The sequence below is a fragment of the Passer domesticus genome, chromosome 31 (assembly GCF_036417665.1).
Source record: "Passer domesticus isolate bPasDom1 chromosome 31, bPasDom1.hap1, whole genome shotgun sequence".
NCBI lineage: Eukaryota > Metazoa > Chordata > Aves > Passeriformes > Passeridae > Passer > Passer domesticus.
Window position 1 is genome coordinate 3203391 of NC_087504.1, and position 21561 is coordinate 3224951.

The window sequence follows — 21561 nt, forward strand, 5'->3', positions numbered from 1 at the left end:
CCGGTGGCCCGGAGTGGCCGGCTGCCTGCTGAAATTCCGCATGCTTCAGGATATCTCCCAGATGCAAGGTGCCCCCACAGGCAACTGTGTCTGGTTTGACAGTGCCAAGTGCCTCCTGCAAACTGACATCAGGAACCTGGCCTGGTGAGTTTTGTTTCTCAGGGGAAAGGGCATGGTTCGTGTCCAGGGCCCGGTGGCCCGGAGTGGCCGGCTGCCTGCTGAAATTCCGCATGCTTCAGGATATCTCCCAGATGCAAGGTGCCCCCACAGGCAACTGTGTCTGGTTTGACAGTGCCAAGTGCCTCCTGCAAACTGAGATCAGGAACCTGGCCTGGTGAGTTTTGTTTCTCAGGGGAAAGGGCATGGTTCGTGTCCAGGGCCCGGTGGCCCGGAGTGGCCGGCTGCCTGCTGAAATTCCGCATGCTTCAGGATATCTCCCAGATGCAAGGTGCCCCCACAGGCAACTGTGTCTGGTTTGACAGTGCCAAGTGCCTCCTGCAAACTGACATCAGGAACCTGGCCTGGTGAGTTTTGTTTCTCAGGGGAAAGGGCGTCGTTCGTGTCCAGGGCCCGGTGGCCCGGAGTGGCCGGCTGCCTGCTGAAATTCCGCATGGTTCAGGATATCTCCCAGATGCAAGGTGCCCCCACAGGCAACTGTGTCTGGTTTGACAGTGCCAAGTGCCTCCTGCAAACTGACATCAGGAACCTGGCCTGGTGAGTTTTGTTTCTCAGGGGAAAGGGCATCGTTCGTGTCCAGGGCCCGGTGGCCCGGAGTGGCCGGCTGCCTGCTGAAATTCCGCATGCTTCAGGATATCTCCCAGATGCAAGGTGCCCCCACAGGCAACTGTGTCTGGTTTGACAGTGCCAAGTGCCTCCTGCAAACTGACATCAGGAACCTGGCCTGGTGAGTTTTGTTTCTCAGGGGAAAGGGCATCGTTCGTGTCCAGGGCCCGGTGGCCCGGAGTGGCCGGCTGCCTGCTGAAATTCCGCATGCTTCAGGATATCTCCCAGATGCAAGGTGCCCCCACAGGCAACTGTGTCTGGTTTGAGAGTGCCAAGTGCCTCCTGCAAACTGACATCAGGAACCTGGCCTGGTGAGTTTTGTTTCTCAGGGGAAAGGGCATCGTTCGTGTCCAGGGCCCGGTGGCCCGGAGTGGCCGGCTGCCTGCTGAAATTCCGCATGCTTCAGGATATCTCCCAGATGCAAGGTGCCCCCACAGGCAACTGTGTCTGGTTTGAGAGTGCCAAGTGCCTCCTGCAAACTGACATCAGGAACCTGGCCTGGTGAGTTTTGTTTCTCAGGGGAAAGGGCATCGTTCGTGTCCAGGGCCCGGTGGCCCGGAGTGGCCGGCTGCCTGCTGAAATTCCGCATGCTTCAGGATATCTCCCAGATGCAAGGTGCCCCCACAGGCAACTGTGTCTGGTTTGAGAGTGCCAAGTGCCTCCTGCAAACTGACATCAGGAACCTGGCCTGGTGAGTTTTGTTTCTCAGGGGAAAGGGCATCGTTCGTGTCCAGGGCCCGGTGGCCCGGAGTGGCCGGCTGCCTGCTGAAATTCCGCATGCTTCAGGATATCTCCCAGATGCAAGGTGCCCCCACAGGCAACTGTGTCTGGTTTGACAGTGCCAAGTGCCTCCTGCAAACTGACATCAGGAACCTGGCCTGGTGAGTTTTGTTTCTCAGGGGAAAGGGCATCGTTCGTGTCCAGGGCCCGGTGGCCCGGAGTGGCCGGCTGCCTGCTGAAATTCCGCATGCTTCAGGATATCTCCCAGATGCAAGGTGCCCCCACAGGCAACTGTGTCTGGTTTGACAGTGCCAAGTGCCTCCTGCAAACTGACATCAGGAACCTGGCCTGGTGAGTTTTGTTTCTCAGGGGAAAGGGCATCGTTCGTGTCCAGGGCCCGGTGGCCCGGAGTGGCCGGCTGCCTGCTGAAATTCCGCATGCTTCAGGATATCTCCCAGATGCAAGGTGCCCCCACAGGCAACTGTGTCTGGTTTGACAGTGCCAAGTGCCTCCTGCAAACTGAGATCAGGAACCTGGCCTGGTGAGTTTTGTTTCTCAGGGGAAAGGGCATGGTTCGTGTCCAGGGCCCGGTGGCCCGGATGTGGCCGGCTGCCTGCTGAAATTCCGCATGCTTTAGGATATCTCCCAGATGCAAGGTGCCCCCACAGGCAACTGTGTCTGGTTTGAGAGTGCCAGTGCCTCCTGCAAACTGACATCACATCAGGAACCTGGCCTGGTGAGTTTTGTTTCTCAGGGGAAAGGGCATCGTTCGTGTCCAGGGCCCGGTGGCCCGGAGTGGCCGGCTGCCTGCTGAAATTCCGCATGCTTCAGGATATCTCCCAGATGCAAGGTGCCCCCACAGGCAACTGTGTCTGGTTTGACAGTGCCAAGTGCCTCCTGCAAACTGACATCAGGAACCTGGCCTGGTGAGTTTTGTTTCTCAGGGGAAAGGGCATCGTTCGTGTCCAGGGCCCGGTGGCCCGGGAGTGGCCGGCTGCCTGCTGAAATTCCCGCATGCTTCAGGATATCTCCCAGATGCAAGGTGCCCCCACAGGCAACTGTGTCTGGTTTGACAGTGCCAAGTGCCTCCTGCAAACTGACATCAGGAACCTGGCCTGGTGAGTTTTGTTTCTCAGGGGAAAGGGCATCGTTCGTGTCCAGGGCCCGGTGGCCCGGAGTGGCCGGCTGCCTGCTGAAATTCCGCATGCTTCAGGATATCTCCCAGATGCAAGGTGCCCCCACAGGCAACTGTGTCTGGTTTGACAGTGCCAAGTGCCTCCTGCAAAACTGACATCAGGAACCTGGCCTGGTGAGTTTTGTTTCTCAGGGGAAAGGCCATCGTTCGTGTCCAGGGCCCGGTGGCCCGGAGTGGCCGGCTGCCTGCTGAAATTCCGCATGCTTCAGGATATCTCCAGATGCAAGGTGCCCCCACAGGCAACTGTGTCTGGTTTGAGAGTGCCAAGTGCCTCCTGCAAACTGACATCAGGAACCTGGCCTGGTGAGTTTTGTTTCTCAGGGGAAAGGGCATCGTTCGTGTCCAGGGCCCGGTGGCCCGGAGTGGCCGGCTGCCTGCTGAAATTCCGCATGCTTCAGGATATCTCCCAGATGCAAGGTGCCCCCACAGGCAACTGTGTCTGGTTTGACAAGTGCCAAGTGCCTCCTGCAAACTGACATCAGGAACCTGGCCTGGTGAGTTTTGTTTCTCAGGGGAAAGGGCATGGTTCGTGTCCAGGGCCCGGTGGCCCGGAGTGGCCGGCTGCCTGCTGAAATTCCGCATGCTTCAGGATATCTCCCAGATGCAAGGTGCCCCCACAGGCAACTGTGTCTGGTTTGACAGTGCCAAGTGCCTCCTGCAAACTGACATCAGGAACCTGGCCTGGTGAGTTTTGTTTCTCAGGGGAAAGGGCATCGTTCGTGTCCAGGGCCCGGTGGCCCGGAGTGGCCGGCTGCCTGCTGAAATTCCGCATGCTTCAGGATATCTCCCAGATGCAAGGTGCCCCCACAGGCAACTGTGTCTGGTTTGAGAGTGCCAAGTGCCTCCTGCAAACTGACATCAGGAACCTGGCCTGGTGAGTTTTGTTTCTCAGGGGAAAGGGCATCGTTCGTGTCCAGGGCCCGGTGGCCCCGGAGTGGCCGGCTGCCTGCTGAAATTCCGCATGCTTCAGGATATCTCCCAGATGCAAGGTGCCCCCACAGGCAACTGTGTCTGGTTTGAGAGTGCCAAGTGCCTCCTGCAAACTGACATCAGGAACCTGGCCTGGTGAGTTTTGTTTCTCAGGGGAAAGGGCATCGTTCGTGTCCAGGGCCCGGTGGCCCGGAGTGGCCGGCTGCCTGCTGAAATTCCGCATGCTTCAGGATATCTCCCAGATGCAAGGTGCCCCCCACAGGCAACTGTGTCTGGTTTGACAGTGCCAAGTGCCTCCTGCAAACTGACATCAGGAACCTGGCCTGGTGAGTTTTGTTTCTCAGGGGAAAGGGCATCGTTCGTGTCCAGGGCCCGGTGGCCCGGAGTGGCCGGCTGCCTGCTGAAATTCCGCATGCTTCAGGATATCTCCCAGATGCAAGGTGCCCCCACAGGCAACTGTGTCTGGTTTGACAGTGCCAAGTGCCTCCTGCAAACTGACATCAGGAACCTGTCCTGGTGAGTTTTGTTTCTCAGGGGAAAGGGCATCGTTCGTGTCCAGGGCCCCGGTGGCCCGGAGTGGCCGGCTGCCTGCTGAAATTCCGCATGCTTCAGGATATCTCCCAGATGCAAGGTGCCCCCACAGGCAACTGTGTCTGGTTTGACAGTGCCAAGTGCCTCCTGCAAACTGACATCAGGAACCTGGCCTGGTGAGTTTTGTTTCTCAGGGGAAAGGGCATCGTTCGTGTCCAGGGCCCGGTGGCCCGGAGTGGCCGGCTGCCTGCTGAAATTCCGCATGCTTCAGGATATCTCCCAGATGCAAGGTGCCCCCACAGGCAACTGTGTCTGGTTTGACAGTGCCAAGTGCCTCCTGCAAACTGACATCAGGAACCTGGCCTGGTGAGTTTTGTTTCTCAGGGGAAAGGGCATCGTTCGTGTCCAGGGCCCGGTGGCCCGGAGTGGCCGGCTGCCTGCTGAAATTCCGCATGCTTCAGGATATCTCCCAGATGCAAGGTGCCCCCACAGGCAACTGTGTCTGGTTTGACAGTGCCAAGTGCCTCCTGCAAACTGACATCAGGAACCTGGCCTGGTGAGTTTTGTTTCTCAGGGCAAAGGGCATCGTTCGTGTCCAGGGCCCGGTGGCCCGGAGTGGCCGGCTGCCTGCTGAAATTCCGCATGCTTCAGGATATCTCCCAGATGCAAGGTGCCCCCACAGGCAACTGTGTCTGGTTTGACAGTGCCAAGTGCCTCCTGCAAACTGACATCAGGAACCTGGCCTGGTGAGTTTTGTTTCTCAGGGGAAAGGGCATCGTTTGTGTCCAGGGGCCCGGTGGCCCGGAGTGGCCGGCCTGCCTGCTGAAATTCCGCATGCTTCAGGATATCTCCCAGATGCAAGGTGCCCCCACAGGCAACTGTGTCTGGTTTGACAGTGCCAAGTGCCTCCTGCAAACTGACATCAGGAACCTGGCCTGGTGAGTTTTGTTTCTCAGGGGAAAGGGCATCGTTTGTGTCCAGGGCCTGGTGGCCCGGAGTGGCCGGCTGCCTGCTGAAATTCCGCATGCTTCAGGATATCTCCCAGATGCAAGGTGCCCCCACAGGCAACTGTGTCTGGTTTGACAGTGCCAAGTGCCTCCTGCAAACTGAGATCAGGAACCTGGCCTGGTGAGTTTTGTTTCTCAGGGGAAAGGGCATCGTTCGTGTCCAGGGCCCGGTGGCCCGGAGTGGCCGGCTGCCTGCTGAAATTCCGCATGCTTCAGGATATCTCCCAGATGCAAGGTGCCCCCACAGGCAACTGTGTCTGGTTTGACAGTGCCAAGTGCCTCCTGCAAACTGACATCAGGAACCTGGCCTGGTGAGTTTTGTTTCTCAGGGGAAAGGGCATTGTTCGTGTCCAGGGCCCGGTGGCCCGGAGTGGCCGGCTGCCTGCTGAAATTCCGCATGCTTCAGGATATCTCCCAGATGCAAGGTGCCCCCAGAGGCAACTGTGTCTGGTTTGAGAGTGCCAAGTGCCTCCTGCAAACTGACATCAGGAACCTGGCCTGGTGAGTTTTGTTTCTCAGGGGAAAGGGCATCGTTCGTGTCCAGGGCCCGGTGGCCCCGGAGTGGCCGGCTGCCTGCTGAAATTCCGCATGCTTCAGGATATCTCCCAGATGCAAGGTGCCCCCACAGGCAACTGTGTCTGGTTTGAGAGTGCCAAGTGCCTCCTGCAAACTGAGATCAGGAACCTGGCCTGGTGAGTTTTGTTTCTCAGGGGAAAGGGCATCGTTCGTGTCCAGGGCCCGGTGGCCCGGAGTGGCCGGCTGCCTGCTGAAATTCCGCATGCTTCAGGATATCTCCCAGATGCAAGGTGCCCCCAACAGGCCAACTGTGTCTGGTTTGAGAGTGCCAAGTGCCTCCTGCAAACTGACATCAGGAACCTGGCCTGGTGAGTTTTGTTTCTCAGGGGAAAAGGGCATCGTTTTTGTCCAGGGCCCGGTGGCCCGGAGTTGCCGGCTGCCTGCTGAAATTCCGCATGCTTCAGGATATCTCCCAGATGCAAGGTGCCCCCACAGGCAACTGTGTCTGGTTTGACAGTGCCAAGTGCCTCCTGCAAACTGACATCAGGAACCTGGCCTGGTGAGTTTTGTTTCTCAGGGGAAAGGGCATGGTTCGTGTCCAGGGCCCGGTGGCCCGGAGTGGCCGGCTGCCTTTCAGGATATCTCCCAGATGCAAGGTGCCCCCACAGGCAACTGTGTCTGGTTTGACAGTGCCAAGTGCCTCCTGCAAACTGACATCAGGAACCTGGCCTGGTGAGTTTTGTTTCTCAGGGGAAAGGGCGTCGTTCGTGTCCAGGGCCCGGTGGCCCGGAGTGGCCGGCTGCCTGCTGAAATTCCGCATGCTTCAGGATATCTCCCAGATGCAAGGTGCCCCCACAGGCAACTGTGTCTGGTTTGAGAGTGCCAAGTGCCTCCTGCAAACTGACATCAGGAACCTGGCCTGGTGAGTTTTGTTTCTCAGGGGAAAGGGCATCGTTCGTGTCCAGGGCCCGGTGGCCCGGAGTGGCCGGCTGCCTGCTGAAATTCCGCATGCTTCAGGATATCTCCCAGATGCAAGGTGCCCCCACAGGCAACTGTGTCTGGTTTGACAGTGCCAAGTGCCTCCTGCAAACTGACATCAGGAACCTGGCCTGGTGAGTTTTGTTTCTCAGGGGAAAGGGCATCGTTCGTGTCCAGGGCCCGGTGGCCCGGAGTGGCCGGCTGCCTGCTGAAATTCCGCATGCTTCAGGATATCTCCCAGATGCAAGGTGCCCCCACAGGCAACTGTGTCTGGTTTGACAGTGCCAAGTGCCTCCTGCAAACTGACATCAGGAACCTGGCCTGGTGAGTTTTGTTTCTCAGGGGAAAGGGCATCGTTCGTGTCCAGGGCCCGGTGGCCCGGAGTGGCCGGCTGCCTGCTGAAATTCCGCATGCTTCAGGATATCTCCCAGATGCAAGGTGCCCCCACAGGCAACTGTGTCTGGTTTGACAGTGCCAAGTGCCTCCTGCAAACTGACATCAGGAACCTGGCCTGGTGAGTTTTGTTTCTCAGGGGAAAGGGCATCGTTTGTGTCCAGGGCCCGGTGGCCCGGAGTGGCCGGCTGCCTGCTGAAATTCCGCATGCTTCAGGATATCTCCCAGATGCAAGGTGCCCCCACAGGCAACTGTGTCTGGTTTGAGAGTGCCAAGTGCCTCCTGCAAACTGACATCAGGAACCTGGCCTGGTGAGTTTTGTTTCTCAGGGGAAAGGGCATCGTTCGTGTCCAGGGCCCGGTGGCCCGGAGTGGCCGGCTGCCTGCTGAAATTCCGCATGCTTCAGGATATCTCCCAGATGCAAGGTGCCCCCACAGGCAACTGTGTCTGGTTTGACAGTGCCAAGTGCCTCCTGCAAACTGACATCAGGAACCTGTCCTGGTGAGTTTTGTTTCTCAGGGGAAAGGGCATCGTTTGTGTCCAGGGCCCGGTGGCCCGGAGTGGCCGGCTGCCTGCTGAAATTCCGCATGCTTCAGGATATCTCCCAGATGCAAGGTGCCCCCACAGGCAACTGTGTCTGGTTTGACAGTGCCAAGTGCCTCCTGCAAACTGACATCAGGAACCTGGCCTGGTGAGTTTTGTTTCTCAGGGGAAAGGGCATCGTTCGTGTCCAGGGCCCGGTGGCCCGGAGTGGCCGGCTGCCTGCTGAAATTCCGCATGCTTCAGGATATCTCCCAGATGCAAGGTGCCCCCACAGGCAACTGTGTCTGGTTTGACAGTGCCAAGTGCCTCCTGCAAACTGACATCAGGAACCTGGCCTGGTGAGTTTTGTTTCTCAGGGCAAAGGGCATCGTTCGTGTCCAGGGCCCGGTGGCCCGGAGTGGCCGGCTGCCTGCTGAAATTCCGCATGCTTCAGGATATCTCCCAGATGCAAGGTGCCCCCACAGGCAACTGTGTCTGGTTTGACAGTGCCAAGTGCCTCCTGCAAACTGACATCAGGAACCTGGCCTGGTGAGTTTTGTTTCTCAGGGGAAAGGGCATCGTTTGTGTCCAGGGCCCGGTGGCCCGGAGTGGCCGGCTGCCTGCTGAAATTCCGCATGCTTCAGGATATCTCCCAGATGCAAGGTGCCCCCACAGGCAACTGTGTCTGGTTTGACAGTGCCAAGTGCCTCCTGCAAACTGACATCAGGAACCTGGCCTGGTGAGTTTTGTTTCTCAGGGGAAAGGGCATCGTTTGTGTCCAGGGCCTGGTGGCCCGGAGTGGCCGGCTGCCTGCTGAAATTCCGCATGCTTCAGGATATCTCCCAGATGCAAGGTGCCCCCACAGGCAACTGTGTCTGGTTTGACAGTGCCAAGTGCCTCCTGCAAACTGAGATCAGGAACCTGGCCTGGTGAGTTTTGTTTCTCAGGGGAAAGGGCATCGTTCGTGTCCAGGGCCCGGTGGCCCGGAGTGGCCGGCTGCCTGCTGAAATTCCGCATGCTTCAGGATATCTCCCAGATGCAAGGTGCCCCCACAGGCAACTGTGTCTGGTTTGACAGTGCCAAGTGCCTCCTGCAAACTGACATCAGGAACCTGGCCTGGTGAGTTTTGTTTCTCAGGGGAAAGGGCATTGTTCGTGTCCAGGGCCCGGTGGCCCGGAGTGGCCGGCTGCCTGCTGAAATTCCGCATGCTTCAGGATATCTCCCAGATGCAAGGTGCCCCCACAGGCAACTGTGTCTGGTTTGACAGTGCCAAGTGCCTCCTGCAAACTGACATCAGGAACCTGGCCTGGTGAGTTTTGTTTCTCAGGGGAAAGGGCATCGTTCGTGTCCAGGGCCCGGTGGCCCGGAGTGGCCGGCTGCCTGCTGAAATTCCGCATGCTTCAGGATATCTCCCAGATGCAAGGTGCCCCCACAGGCAACTGTGTCTGGTTTGACAGTGCCAAGTGCCTCCTGCAAACTGACATCAGGAACCTGGCCTGGTGAGTTTTGTTTCTCAGGGGAAAGGGCATCGTTCGTGTCCAGGGCCCGGTGGCCCGGAGTGGCCGGCTGCCTGCTGAAATTCCGCATGCTTCAGGATATCTCCCAGATGCAAGGTGCCCCCACAGGCAACTGTGTCTGGTTTGAGAGTGCCAAGTGCCTCCTGCAAACTGAGATCAGGAACCTGGCCTGGTGAGTTTTGTTTCTCAGGGGAAAGGGCATCGTTCGTGTCCAGGGCCCGGTGGCCCGGAGTGGCCGGCTGCCTGCTGAAATTCCGCATGCTTCAGGATATCTCCCAGATGCAAGGTGCCCCCACAGGCAACTGTGTCTGGTTTGACAGTGCCAAGTGCCTCCTGCAAACTGACATCAGGAACCTGGCCTGGTGAGTTTTGTTTCTCAGGGGAAAGGGCATCGTTTGTGTCCAGGGCCCGGTGGCCCGGAGTGGCCGGCTGCCTGCTGAAATTCCGCATGCTTCAGGATATCTCCCAGATGCAAGGTGCCCCCACAGGCAACTGTGTCTGGTTTGACAGTGCCAAGTGCCTCCTGCAAACTGAGATCAGGAACCTGGCCTGGTGAGTTTTGTTTCTCAGGGGAAAGGGCATCGTTTTTGTCCAGGGCCCGGTGGCCCGGAGTGGCCGGCTGCCTGCTGAAATTCCGCATGCTTCAGGATATCTCCCAGATGCAAGGTGCCCCCACAGGCAACTGTGTCTGGTTTGACAGTGCCAAGTGCCTCCTGCAAACTGACATCAGGAACCTGGCCTGGTGAGTTTTGTTTCTCAGGGGAAAGGGCATGGTTCGTGTCCAGGGCCCGGTGGCCCGGAGTGGCCGGCTGCCTGCTGAAATTCCGCATGCTTCAGGATATCTCCCAGATGCAAGGTGCCCCCACAGGCAACTGTGTCTGGTTTGACAGTGCCAAGTGCCTCCTGCAAACTGAGATCAGGAACCTGGCCTGGTGAGTTTTGTTTCTCAGGGGAAAGGGCATGGTTCGTGTCCAGGGCCCGGTGGCCCGGAGTGGCCGGCTGCCTGCTGAAATTCCGCATGCTTCAGGATATCTCCCAGATGCAAGGTGCCCCCACAGGCAACTGTGTCTGGTTTGACAGTGCCAAGTGCCTCCTGCAAACTGACATCAGGAACCTGGCCTGGTGAGTTTTGTTTCTCAGGGGAAAGGGCGTCGTTCGTGTCCAGGGCCCGGTGGCCCGGAGTGGCCGGCTGCCTGCTGAAATTCCGCATGCTTCAGGATATCTCCCAGATGCAAGATGCCCCCACAGGCAACTGTGTCTGGTTTGACAGTGCCAAGTGCCTCCTGCAAACTGACATCAGGAACCTGGCCTGGTGAGTTTTGTTTCTCAGGGGAAAGGGCATTGTTCGTGTCCAGGGCCCGGTGGCCCGGAGTGGCCGGCTGCCTGCTGAAATTCCGCATGCTTCAGGATATCTCCCAGATGCAAGGTGCCCCCACAGGCAACTGTGTCTGGTTTGACAGTGCCAAGTGCCTCCTGCAAACTGACATCAGGAACCTGGCCTGGTGAGTTTTGTTTCTCAGGGGAAAGGGCATCGTTCGTGTCCAGGGCCCGGTGGCCCGGAGTGGCCGGCTGCCTGCTGAAATTCCGCATGCTTCAGGATATCTCCCAGATGCAAGGTGCCCCCAGAGGCAACTGTGTCTGGTTTGAGAGTGCCAAGTGCCTCCTGCAAACTGACATCAGGAACCTGGCCTGGTGAGTTTTGTTTCTCAGGGGAAAGGGCATCGTTCGTGTCCAGGGCCCGGTGGCCCGGAGTGGCCGGCTGCCTGCTGAAATTCCGCATGCTTCAGGATATCTCCCAGATGCAAGGTGCCCCCACAGGCAACTGTGTCTGGTTTGACAGTGCCAAGTGCCTCCTGCAAACTGACATCAGGAACCTGGCCTGGTGAGTTTTGTTTCTCAGGGGAAAGGGCATCGTTCGTGTCCAGGGCCCGGTGGCCCGGAGTGGCCGGCTGCCTGCTGAAATTCCGCATGCTTCAGGATATCTCCCAGATGCAAGGTGCCCCCACAGGCAACTGTGTCTGGTTTGACAGTGCCAAGTGCCTCCTGCAAACTGACATCAGGAACCTGGCCTGGTGAGTTTTGTTTCTCAGGGGAAAGGGCATCGTTCGTGTCCAGGGCCCGGTGGCCCGGAGTGGCCGGCTGCCTGCTGAAATTCCGCATGCTTCAGGATATCTCCCAGATGCAAGGTGCCCCCACAGGCAACTGTGTCTGGTTTGACAGTGCCAAGTGCCTCCTGCAAACTGACATCAGGAACCTGGCCTGGTGAGTTTTGTTTCTCAGGGGAAAGGGCATCGTTCGTGTCCAGGGCCCGGTGGCCCGGAGTGGCCGGCTGCCTGCTGAAATTCCGCATGCTTCAGGATATCTCCCAGATGCAAGGTGCCCCCACAGGCAACTGTGTCTGGTTTGACAGTGCCAAGTGCCTCCTGCAAACTGACATCAGGAACCTGGCCTGGTGAGTTTTGTTTCTCAGGGGAAAGGGCATCGTTCGTGTCCAGGGCCCGGTGGCCCGGAGTGGCCGGCTGCCTGCTGAAATTCCGCATGCTTCAGGATATCTCCCAGATGCAAGGTGCCCCCACAGGCAACTGTGTCTGGTTTGACAGTGCCAAGTGCCTCCTGCAAACTGACATCAGGAACCTGGCCTGGTGAGTTTTGTTTCTCAGGGGAAAGGGCATCGTTCGTGTCCAGGGCCCGGTGGCCCGGAGTGGCCGGCTGCCTGCTGAAATTCCGCATGCTTCAGGATATCTCCCAGATGCAAGGTGCCCCCACAGGCAACTGTGTCTGGTTTGAGAGTGCCAAGTGCCTCCTGCAAACTGACATCAGGAACCTGGCCTGGTGAGTTTTGTTTCTCAGGGGAAAGGGCATCGTTCGTGTCCAGGGCCCGGTGGCCCGGAGTGGCCGGCTGCCTGCTGAAATTCCGCATGCTTCAGGATATCTCCCAGATGCAAGGTGCCCCCACAGGCAACTGTGTCTGGTTTGACAGTGCCAAGTGCCTCCTGCAAACTGAGATCAGGAACCTGGCCTGGTGAGTTTTGTTTCTCAGGGGAAAGGGCATCGTTCGTGTCCAGGGCCCGGTGGCCCGGAGTGGCCGGCTGCCTGCTGAAATTCCGCATGCTTCAGGATATCTCCCAGATGCAAGGTGCCCCCACAGGCAACTGTGTCTGGTTTGAGAGTGCCAAGTGCCTCCTGCAAACTGACATCAGGAACCTGGCCTGGTGAGTTTTGTTTCTCAGGGGAAAGGGCATCGTTCGTGTCCAGGGCCCGGTGGCCCGGAGTGGCCGGCTGCCTGCTGAAATTCCGCATGCTTCAGGATATCTCCCAGATGCAAGGTGCCCCCACAGGCAACTGTGTCTGGTTTGACAGTGCCAAGTGCCTCCTGCAAACTGACATCAGGAACCTGGCCTGGTGAGTTTTGTTTCTCAGGGGAAAGGGCATCGTTCTTGTCCAGGGCCCGGTGGCCCGGAGTGGCCGGCTGCCTGCTGAAATTCCGCATGCTTCAGGATATCTCCCAGATGCAAGGTGCCCCCACAGGCAACTGTGTCTGGTTTGACAGTGCCAAGTGCCTCCTGCAAACTGACATCAGGAACCTGGCCTGGTGAGTTTTGTTTCTCAGGGGAAAGGGCATTGTTCGTGTCCAGGGCCCGGTGGCCCGGAGTGGCCGGCTGCCTGCTGAAATTCCGCATGCTTCAGGATATCTCCCAGATGCAAGGTGCCCCCACAGGCAACTGTGTCTGGTTTGAGAGTGCCAAGTGCCTCCTGCAAACTGACATCAGGAACCTGGCCTGGTGAGTTTTGTTTCTCAGGGGAAAGGGCATCGTTCGTGTCCAGGGCCCGGTGGCCCGGAGTGGCCGGCTGCCTGCTGAAATTCCGCATGCTTCAGGATATCTCCCAGATGCAAGGTGCCCCCACAGGCAACTGTGTCTGGTTTGAGAGTGCCAAGTGCCTCCTGCAAACTGACATCAGGAACCTGGCCTGGTGAGTTTTGTTTCTCAGGGGAAAGGGCATCGTTCGTGTCCAGGGCCCGGTGGCCCGGAGTGGCCGGCTGCCTGCTGAAATTCCGCATGCTTCAGGATATCTCCCAGATGCAAGGTGCCCCCACAGGCAACTGTGTCAGGTTTGACAGTGCCAAGTGCCTCCTGCAAACTGACATCAGGAACCTGGCCTGGTGAGTTTTGTTTCTCAGGGGAAAGGGCATCGTTCGTGTCCAGGGCCCGGTGGCCCGGAGTGGCCGGCTGCCTGCTGAAATTCCGCATGCTTCAGGATATCTCCCAGATGCAAGGTGCCCCCACAGGCAACTGTGTCTGGTTTGACAGTGCCAAGTGCCTCCTGCAAACTGACATCAGGAACCTGGCCTGGTGAGTTTTGTTTCTCAGGGGAAAGGGCATCGTTCGTGTCCAGGGCCCGGTGGCCCGGAGTGGCCGGCTGCCTGCTGAAATTCCGCATGCTTCAGGATATCTCCCAGATGCAAGGTGCCCCCACAGGCAACTGTGTCTGGTTTGAGAGTGCCAAGTGCCTCCTTCAAACTGACATCAGGAACCTGGCCTGGTGAGTTTTGTTTCTCAGGGGAAAGGGCATTGTTCGTGTCCAGGGCCCGGTGGCCCGGAGTGGCCGGCTGCCTGCTGAAATTCCGCATGCTTCAGGATATCTCCCAGATGCAAGGTGCCCCCACAGGCAACTGTGTCTGGTTTGAGAGTGCCAAGTGCCTCCTGCAAACTGACATCAGGAACCTGGCCTGGTGAGTTTTGTTTCTCAGGGGAAAGGCCATCGTTCGTGTCCAGGGCCCGGTGGCCCGGAGTGGCCGGCTGCCTGCTGAAATTCCGCATGCTTCAGGATATCTCCCAGATGCAAGGTGCCCCCACAGGCAACTGTGTCTGGTTTGAGAGTGCCAAGTGCCTCATGCAAACTGACATCAGGAACCTGGCCTGGTGAGTTTTGTTTCTCAGGGGAAAGGGCATCGTTCGTGTCCAGGGCCCGGTGGCCCGGAGTGGCCGGCTGCCTGCTGAAATTCCGCATGCTTCAGGATATCTCCCAGATGCAAGGTGCCCCCACAGGCAACTGTGTCTGGTTTGAGAGTGCCAAGTGCCTCCTGCAAACTGACATCAGGAACCTGGCCTGGTGAGTTTTGTTTCTCAGGGGAAAGGGCATCGTTCGTGTCCAGGGCCCGGTGGCCCGGAGTGGCCGGCTGCCTGCTGAAATTCCGCATGCTTCAGGATATCTCCCAGATGCAAGGTGCCCCCACAGGCAACTGTGTCTGGTTTGACAGTGCCAAGTGCCTCCTGCAAACTGACATCAGGAACCTGGCCTGGTGAGTTTTGTTTCTCAGGGGAAAGGGCATCGTTTGTGTCCACGGCCCGGTGGCCCGGAGTGGCCGGCTGCCTGCTGAAATTCCGCATGCTTCAGGATATCTCCCAGATGCAAGGTGCCCCCACAGGCAACTGTGTCTGGTTTGACAGTGCCAAGTGCCTCCTGCAAACTGACATCAGGAACCTGGCCTGGTGAGTTTTGTTTCTCAGGGGAAAGGGCATCGTTCGTGTCCAGGGCCCGGTGGCCCGGAGTGGCCGGCTGCCTGCTGAAATTCCGCATGCTTCAGGATATCTCCCAGATGCAAGGTGCCCCCACAGGCAACTGTGTCTGGTTTGACAGTGCCAAGTGCCTCCTGCAAACTGACATCAGGAACCTGGCCTGGTGAGTTTTGTTTCTCAGGGGAAAGGGCATCGTTCGTGTCCAGGGCCCGGTGGCCCGGAGTGGCCGGCTGCCTGCTGAAATTCCGCATGCTTCAGGATATCTCCCAGATGCAAGGTGCCCCCACAGGCAACTGTGTCTGGTTTGACAGTGCCAAGTGCCTCCTGCAAACTGACATCAGGAACCTGGCCTGGTGAGTTTTGTTTCTCAGGGGAAAGGGCATCGTTCGTGTCCAGGGCCCGGTGGCCCGGAGTGGCCGGCTGCCTGCTGAAATTCCGCATGCTTCAGGATATCTCCCAGATGCAAGGTGCCCCCACAGGCAACTGTGTCTGGTTTGAGAGTGCCAAGTGCCTCCTGCAAACTGACATCAGGAACCTGGCCTGGTGAGTTTTGTTTCTCAGGGGAAAGGGCATCGTTCGTGTCCAGGGCCCGGTGGCCCGGAGTGGCCGGCTGCCTGCTGAAATTCCGCATGCTTCAGGATATCTCCCAGATGCAAGGTGCCCCCACAGGCAACTGTGTCTGGTTTGACAGTGCCAAGTGCCTCCTGCAAACTGACATCAGGAACCTGGCCTGGTGAGTTTTGTTTCTCAGGGGAAAGGGCATTGTTCTTGTCCAGGGCCCGGTGGCCCGGAGTGGCCGGCTGCCTGCTGAAATTCCGCATGCTTCAGGATATCTCCCAGATGCAAGGTGCCCCCACAGGCAACTGTGTCTGGTTTGACAGTGCCAAGTGCCTCCTGCAAACTGACATCAGGAACCTGGCCTGGTGAGTTTTGTTTCTCAGGGGAAAGGGCATCGTTCGTGTCCAGGGCCCGGTGGCCCGGAGTGGCCGGCTGCCTGCTGAAATTCCGCATGCTTCAGGATATCTCCCAGATGCAAGGTGCCCCCACAGGCAACTGTGTCTGGTTTGACAGTGCCAAGTGCCTCATGCAAACTGACATCAGGAACCTGGCCTGGTGAGTTTTGTTTCTCAGGGGAAAGGGCATCGTTCGTGTCCAGGGCCCGGTGGCCCGGAGTGGCCGGCTGCCTGCTGAAATTCCGCATGCTTCAGGATATCTCCCAGATGCAAGGTGCCCCCACAGGCAACTGTGTCTGGTTTGAGAGTGCCAAGTGCCTCCTGCAAACTGACATCAGGAACCTGGCCTGGTGAGTTTTGTTTCTCAGGGGAAAGGGCATCGTTCGTGTCCAGGGCCCGGTGGCCCGGAGTGGCCGGCTGCCTGCTGAAATTCCGCATGCTTCAGGATATCTCCCAGATGCAAGGTGCCCCCACAGGCAACTGTGTCTGGTTTGAGAGTGCCAAGTGCCTCCTGCAAACTGACATCAGGAACCTGGCCTGGTGAGTTTTGTTTCTCAGGGGAAAGGGCATCGTTCGTGTCCAGGGCCCGGTGGCCCGGAGTGGCCGGCTGCCTGCTGAAATTCCGCATGCTTCAGGATATCTCCCAGATGCAAGGTGCCCCCACAGGCAACTGTGTCTGGTTTGACAGTGCCAAGTGCCTCCTGCAAACTGACATCAGGAACCTGGCCTGGTGAGTTTTGTTTCTCAGGGGAAAGGGCATCGTTCGTGTCCAGGGCCCGGTGGCCCGGAGTGGCCGGCTGCCTGCTGAAATTCCGCATGCTTCAGGATATCTCCCAGATGCAAGGTGCCCCCACAGGCAACTGTGTCTGGTTTGACAGTGCCAAGTGCCTCCTGCAAACTGACATCAGGAACCTGGCCTGGTGAGTTTTGTTTCTCAGGGGAAAGGGCATCGTTTGTGTCCAGGGCCCGGTGGCCCGGAGTGGCCGGCTGCCTGCTGAAATTCCGCATGGTTCAGGATATCTCCCAGATGCAAGGTGCCCCCACAGGCAACTGTGTCTGGTTTGACAGTGCCAAGTGCCTCCTGCAAACTGACATCAGGAACCTGGCCAGGTGAGTTTTGTTTCTCAGGGGAAAGGCCATGGTTCGTATCCAGGGCCCGGTGGCCCGGAGTGGCCGGCTGCCTGCTGAAATTCCGCGTGCTTCAGGATATCTCCCAGATGCAAGGTGCCCCCACAGGCAACTGTGTCTGGTTTGACAGTGCCAAGTGCCTCCTGCAAACTGACATCAGGAACCTGGCCTGGTGAGTTTTGTTTCTCAGGGGAAAGGGCATCGTTCGTGTCCAGGGCCCGGTGGCCCGGAGTGGCCGGCTGCCTGCTGAAATTCCGCATGCTTCAGGATATCTCCCAGATGCAAGGTGCCCCCACAGGCAACTGTGTCTGGTTTGAGAGTGCCAAGTGCCTCCTGCAAACTGACATCAGGAACCTGGCCTGGTGAGTTTTGTTTCTCAGGGGAAAGGGCATCGTTCGTGTCCAGGGCCCGGTGGCCCGGAGTGGCCGGCTGCCTGCTGAAATTCCGCATGCTTCAGGATATCTCCCAGATGCAAGGTGCCCCCACAGGCAACTGTGTCTGGTTTGACAGTGCCAAGTGCCTCCTGCAAACTGACATCAGGAACCTGGCCTGGTGAGTTTTGTTTCTCAGGGGAAAGGGCATCGTTTGTGTCCACGGCCCGGTGGCCCGGAGTGGCCGGCTGCCTGCTGAAATTCCGCATGGTTCAGGATATCTCCCAGATGCAAGGTGCCCCCACAGGCAACTGTGTCTGGTTTGACAGTGCCAAGTGCCTCCTGCAAACTGACATCAGGAACCTGGCCAGGTGAGTTTTGTTTCTCAGGGGAAAGGCCATGGTTCGTATCCAGGGCCCGGTGGCCCGGAGTGGCCGGCTGCCTGCTGAAATTCCGCGTGCTTCAGGATATCTCCCAGATGCAAGGTGCCCCCACAGGCAACTGTGTCTGGTTTGACAGTGCCAAGTGCCTCCTGCAAACTGACATCAGGAACCTGGCCTGGTGAGTTTTGTTTCTCAGGGGAAAGGGCATCGTTCGTGTCCAGGGCCCGGTGGCCCGGAGTGGCCGGCTGCCTGCTGAAATTCCGCATGCTTCAGGATATCTCCCAGATGCAAGGTGCCCCCACAGGCAACTGTGTCTGGTTTGAGAGTGCCAAGTGCCTCCTGCAAACTGACATCAGGAACCTGGCCTGGTGAGTTTTGTTTCTCAGGGGAAAGGGCATCGTTCGTGTCCAGGGCCCGGTGGCCCGGAGTGGCCGGCTGCCTGCTGAAATTCCGCATGCTTCAGGATATCTCCCAGATGCAAGGTGCCCCCACAGGCAACTGTGTCTGGTTTGACAGTGCCAAGTGCCTCCTGCAAACTGACATCAGGAACCTGGCCTGGTGAGTTTTGTTTCTCAGGGGAAAGGGCATCGTTTGTGTCCACGGCCCGGTGGCCCGGAGTGGCCGGCTGCCTGCTGAAATTCCGCATGGTTCAGGATATCTCCCAGATGCAAGGTGCCCCCACAGGCAACTGTGTCTGGTTTGACAGTGCCAAGTGCCTCCTGCAAACTGACATCAGGAACCTGGCCAGGTGAGTTTTGTTTCTCAGGGGAAAGGCCATGGTTCGTATCCAGGGCCCGGTGGCCCGGAGTGGCCGGCTGCCTGCTGAAATTCCGCGTGCTTCAGGATATCTCCCAGATGCAAGGTGCCCCCACAGGCAACTGTGTCTGGTTTGACAGTGCCAAGTGCCTCCTGCAAACTGACATCAGGAACCTGGCCTGGTGAGTTTTGTTTCTCAGGGGAAAGGGCATCGTTCGTGTCCAGGGCCCGGTGGCCCGGAGTGGCCGGCTGCCTGCTGAAATTCCGCATGGTTCAGGATATCTCCCAGATGCAAGGTGCCCCCACAGGCAACTGTGTCTGGTTTGACAGTGCCAAGTGCCTCCTGCAAACTGACATCAGGAACCTGGCCTGGTGAGTTTTGTTTCTCAGGGGAAAGGGCATTGTTCGTGTCCAGGGCCCGGTGGCCCGGAGTGGCCGGCTGCCTGCTGAAATTCCGCATGCTTCAGGATATCTCCCAGATGCAAGGTGCCCCCACAGGCAACTGTGTCTGGTTTGAGAGTGCCAAGTGCCTCCTGCAAACTGAGATCAGGAACCTGGCCTGGTGAGTTTTGTTTCTCAGGGGAAAGGGCATCGTTCGTGTCCAGGTCCCGGTGGCCCGGAGTGGCCGGCTGCCTGCTGAAATTCCGCATGCTTCAGGATATCTCCCAGATGCAAGGTGCCCCCACAGGCAACTGTGTCTGGTTTGAGAGTGCCAAGTGCCTCCTGCAAACTGACATCAGGAACCTGGCCTGGTGAGTTTTGTTTCTCAGGGGAAAGGGCATCGTTCGTGTCCAGGGCCCGGTGGCCCGGAGTGGCCGGCTGCCTGCTGAAATTCCGCATGCTTCAGGATATCTCCCAGATGCAAGGTGCCCCCACAGGCAACTGTGTCTGGTTTGAGAGTGCCAAGTGCCTCCTGCAAACTGACATCAGGAACCTGGCCTGGTGAGTTTTGTTTCTCAGGGGAAAGGGCATCGTTCGTGTCCAGGGCCCGGTGGCCCGGAGTGGCCGGATGCCTGCTGAAATTCCGCATGCTTCAGGATATCTCCCAGATGCAAGGTGCCCCCACAGGCAACTGTGTCTGGTTTGACAGTGCCAAGTGCCTCCTGCAAACTGACATCAGGAACCTGGCCTGGTGAGTTTTGTTTCTCAGGGGAAAGGGCATCGTTTGTGTCCACGGCCCGGTGGCCCGGAGTGGCCGGCTGCCTGCTGAAATTCCGCATGCTTCAGGATATCTCCCAGATGCAAGGTGCCCCCACAGGCAACTGTGTCTGGTTTGAGAGTGCCAAGTGCCTCCTGCAAACTGAGATCAGGAACCTGGCCTGGTGAGTTTTGTTTCTCAGGGGAAAGGGCATTGTTCGTGTCCAGGGCCCGGTGGCCCGGAGTGGCCGGCTGCCTGCTGAAATTCCGCATGCTTCAGGATATCTCCCAGATGCAAGGTGCCCCCACAGGCAACTGTGTCTGGTTTGAGAGTGCCAAGTGCCTCCTGCAAACTGAGATCAGGAACCTGGCCTGGTGAGTTTTGTTTCTCAGGGGAAAGGGCATCGTTCGTGTCCAGGTCCCGGTGGCCCGGAGTGGCCGGCTGCCTGCTGAAATTCCGCATGCTTCAGGATATCTCCCAGATGCAAGGTGCCCCCACAGGCAACTGTGTCTGGTTTGACAGTGCCAAGTGCCTCCTGCAAACTGACATCAGGAACCTGGCCTGGTGAGTTTTGTTTCTCAGGGGAAAGGGCATCGTTCGTGTCCAGGGCCCGGTGGCCCGGAGTGGCCGGCTGCCTGCTGAAATTCCGCATGCTTCAGGATATCTCCCAGATGCAAGGTGCCCCCACAGGCAACTGTGTCTGGTTTGAGAGTGCCAAGTGCCTCCTGCAAACTGACATCAGGAACCTGGCCTGGTGAGTTTTGTTTCTCAGGGGAAAGGGCATCGTTCGTGTCCAGGGCCCGGTGGCCCGGAGTGGCCGGCTGCCTGCTGAAATTCCGCATGCTTCAGGATATCTCCCAGATGCAAGGTGCCCCCACAGGCAACTGTGTCTGGTTTGACAGTGCCAAGTGCCTCCTGCAAACTGACATCAGGAACCTGGCCTGGTGAGTTTTGTTTCTCAGGGGAAAGGGCATGGTTCGTGTCCAGGGCCCGGTGGCCCGGAGTGGCCGGCTGCCTGCTGAAATTCCGCATGGTTCAGGATATCTCCCAGATGCAAGGTGCCCCCACAGGCAACTGTGTCTGGTTTGACAGTGCCAAGTGCCTCCTGCAAACTGAGATCAGGAACCTGGCCTGGTGAGTTTTGTTTCTCAGGGGAAAGGGCATCGTTTGTGTCCAGGGCCCGGTGGCCCGGAGTGGCCGGCTGCCTGCTGAAATTCCGCATGCTTCAGGATATCTCCCAGATGCAAGGTGCCCCCACAGGCAACTGTGTCTGGTTTGAGAGTGCCAAGTGCCTCCTGCAAACTGACATCAGGAACCTGGCCTGGTGAGTTTTGTTTCTCAGGGGAAAGGGCATCGTTCGTGTCCAGGGCCCGGTGGCCCGGAGTGGCCGGCTGCCTGCTGAAATTCCGCATGCTTCAGGATATCTCCCAGATGCAAGGTGCCCCCACAGGCAACTGTGTCTGGTTTGAGAGTGCCAAGTGCCTCCTGCAAACTGACATCAGGAACCTGGCCTGGTGAGTTTTGTTTCTCAGGGGAAAGGGCATCGTTTGTGTCCAGGGCCCGGTGGCCCGGAGTGGCCGGCTGCCTGCTGAAATTCCGCATGCTTCAGGATATCTCCCAGATGCAAGGTGCCCCCACAGGCAACTGTGTCTGGTTTGACAGTGCCAAGTGCCTCCTGCAAACTGACATCAGGAACCTGGCCTGGTGAGTTTTGTTTCTCAGGGGAAAGGGCATCGTTCGTGTCCAGGGCCCGGTGGCCCGGAGTGGCCGGCTGCCTGCTGAAATTCCGCATGCTTCAGGATATCTCCCAGATGCAAGGTGCCCCCACAGGCAACTGTGTCTGGTTTGACAGTGCCAAGTGCCTCCTGCAAACTGACATCAGGAACCTGGCCAGGTGAGTTTTGTTTCTCAGGGGAAAGGCCATGGTTCGTGTCCAGGGCCCGGTGGCCCGGAGTGGCCGGCTGCCTGCTGAAATTCCGCGTGCTTCAGGATATCTCCCAGATGCAAGGTGCCCCCACAGGCAACTGTGTCTGGTTTGAGAGTGCCAAGTGCCTCCTTCAAACTGACATCAGGAACCTGGCCTGGTGAGTTTTGTTTCTCAGGGGAAAGGGCATCGTTTGTGTCCAGGGCCCGGTGGCCCGGAGTGGCCGGCTGCCTGCTGAAATTCCGCATGCTTCAGGATATCTCCCAGATGCAAGGTGCCCCCACAGGCAACTGTGTC